The sequence below is a fragment of the Gossypium hirsutum genome, chromosome A13 (genome assembly GCF_007990345.1).
Source record: "Gossypium hirsutum isolate 1008001.06 chromosome A13, Gossypium_hirsutum_v2.1, whole genome shotgun sequence".
In the NCBI taxonomy this organism is placed as follows: Eukaryota; Viridiplantae; Streptophyta; class Magnoliopsida; order Malvales; family Malvaceae; genus Gossypium; species Gossypium hirsutum.
In genome coordinates, this window is record NC_053436.1 from 84,056,876 (window position 1) to 84,059,543 (window position 2,668).

The 2,668-nt window shown below is 39.7% G+C and overlaps 1 non-coding gene across 1 annotated transcript; it reads left to right on the plus strand.

Annotated features, from left to right (window-relative positions):
* The first annotated feature begins 2,074 nt into the window (after positions 1-2,074).
* LOC121213287 (small nucleolar RNA R71) lies at positions 2,075-2,180 on the plus strand. The gene has a single exon (XR_005908670.1). It is a non-coding gene; the product is annotated as a small nucleolar RNA R71 (small nucleolar RNA).
* Positions 2,181-2,668: the final 488 nt, after the last annotated feature.

Consider the following 2,668-nt stretch of genomic DNA (forward strand, 5'->3'; position numbering starts at 1 on the left):
CCAAAATTTAAAGAAGTTAATATTGTTAGTGCTCAGGTTGCCTCCCGAGAAGTGCTTATTTATAATCTAAGCTCGACTTACCTCTTTAGTGAATGGTCATGGTGGTTTGAGGAGTTTATACTCCTCATTCTTGGTATCAATCTCATCACAATAAGGTTTTAATCGGGTGTTGTTTACCTTAAAAGTGCTGAACTTGGGATGACTCACCTCCACCGTATCGAATGGAAAAATACTAAGTACCGTAAGAGGGGTTTCCTCATTCGGTGTGGTAGTGACAATATGGGGATCTGCGACATCCAAGAAGACCTTATCACCAACCTTAAGTTGATTTGGAGAGGTATCGGGCTTGTTTTGGCGTAGTTTCGGTTTGTCGGGTTTTCTTGGTTTGTGCATCTGCCATTCATCGAGTTCCACGATTTGTAGTCTTCGATCTTCATGAACAGGTCCTCTACTATTTCTTGAGAACGACTCATGTGCTTCCTTCAGACTCATTTTCTGCAAAGTAGGTTTTACAATATTGTTAGGTTTAGTAGAATTGTTTAAATGAGCACCTTCAATTCCTGATGTATTGCCAGAATTACGAGCTTGAACGGTGATTATTTCGTCTCCCACTCGGAGTGTGAGTTCACTTGTGCCAACATCAATGATGGTTTTAACAGCTGTGAAAATGGGCCTTCTTAAAATTAAGGGAGTGTTGCTATCCTCTTCTATGTCTAGAATAATAAAGTTAACGGGAAATATAAATTTATCGATTTTAACTAGCACATCTTCAATAATACCTCTAGGGAATCTTATAGTTTTATCTGCTAATTGAATGCTCATCCTAGTCTGTTTGGGTTTCCCGAGACCCAGTTGCTTAAACATTTTGTAAGGCATGACGTTGATACTAGCCCCTAGATCAGCTAATGCATGATTAACATCTAAACTACCAATTAAGTAAGGAATAGTAAAGATCCTTGGGTCTTTTAGTTTGTTGGGTAGTTTATTTTGGAGAATGGCTGAGCAAACTGCGTTCAGCTCCACATGCGTCGCCTCGTCCAACTTCTGCTTATTTGTTAAAAGCTCCTTTAAAAATTTCATTGCGTTTGGCATCTGCAATAGAGCTTCAATAAACGGTACGTTAATATGTATTTTTTTTAAGAGTTTAAGGAATTTACCAAATTGTTCATCTGAGCGGTCTTTCCTTGTCGCGTTGGGGTATGGCACACGAGGTTTATATTCGACAGTCACTGGTTTGTTTTTATTTTGATCTACCTCACCTTGACCTTTGCTTACCACAGTTTCTTGCCTCGGTTCTAGTTCAGGCTCAACGACTCCCTCGTCATCTTGAATATTAATTGTGTTGATTTGTTCCCTCAAGTTAGGTTCGGTATTACTTGGCAAACTACCTTGTGGTCATTCAGAGATTAGTTTGGATAGTTGGCCTATCTGAGTTTTGAGCCCTTGGATTGACGCTTGTTGATTCTTAAGTGCTGTCTCAGTGTTCTGAAAACAAGTTTCTGACACTGATATAAACTTTGAGAGCATCTCTTCAAGGCTTGTCCTCTTTTCCTGTTGGTAGGGTGCTTGTTGGTAGCCTAGAGGATGTTGAGGTCTTTGATTTCCTTGACCTCTCCACAACAAATTGGGGTGATTCCTCCAACCTGCATTATAAGTGTTACTATATGGATTGTTTTGAGGTGGGGGATTATTACCCATGTAGTTTAATTGCTCGTTATCCATGTTGTGGCCATAAGGTTGGTATTCTGAATGGTTTGCACCACCTCCACTTGCTTCGCCCTGCATTACAGGGTGAACCTGTAAAGAATTAAAAAAACCATCAATCTTTTTATTTAAGAATTCTACCCGATTAGAGAGCATGGTGACCAAATCGATGTTATAAACGCCGACTGTTTTAGTTGGCTTTGTCCTCATGACTCGCTACTGATAGTTATTCAGTGACATCTCCTCTATAAACTCATAGGCATCTTCCGGTGTTTTATTGTTGATGGTTCTGCTCGCCGCTGCGTTAACCATTTACTGAGTCGAATGATTCAGACCATTGTGAAATGTTTGTACTTGGAGCCAAAGCGGTAACCCATGGTGAGGGCACCTTCTCAGAAGGTCCTTGTATCTCTTCCATGCATCGTAAAGTGTTTCTAAATCCATCTGTACAAAAGAAGAGATATCATTATGTAATTTAGCCATTTTAGCCAGCAGAAAATATTTTAGTAAAACTTTTTTGGGCATTTGTTCCCAAGTAGTAATTGACCCTCGTGGTAACGAGTTCAACCACTATTTAGCTTTGTTCCTCAATGAAAAGGGAAACAACCGAAGGCGTATGGCATCATCAGAAACGCCATTAATTTTAAATGTATCGCATAGTTCTAAGAAGTTGGCTAAATGAGCGTTGGGATCCTCATCTTGCAAACCATCAAACTGAACAAATTTTTATATCATTTGAATAGTGTTAGGTTTTAATTCAAAAGTATTTGCAGCTACAGCAGGTCTAACTATGCTAGATTCAGTTCCTGTTAAAGAAGGTTTAGCATAATCATACATAGTGCGTGAAGCAGGATTTTGATTAACCGCAATTGCAGGAGGTAGCTGATTGCCTTGGTTTTCAGCCATCTCTTCGGTTGGGGGTTGAGTATCGTCTTCTTGCTCATTCTCCGTGTATCTTAAGCTG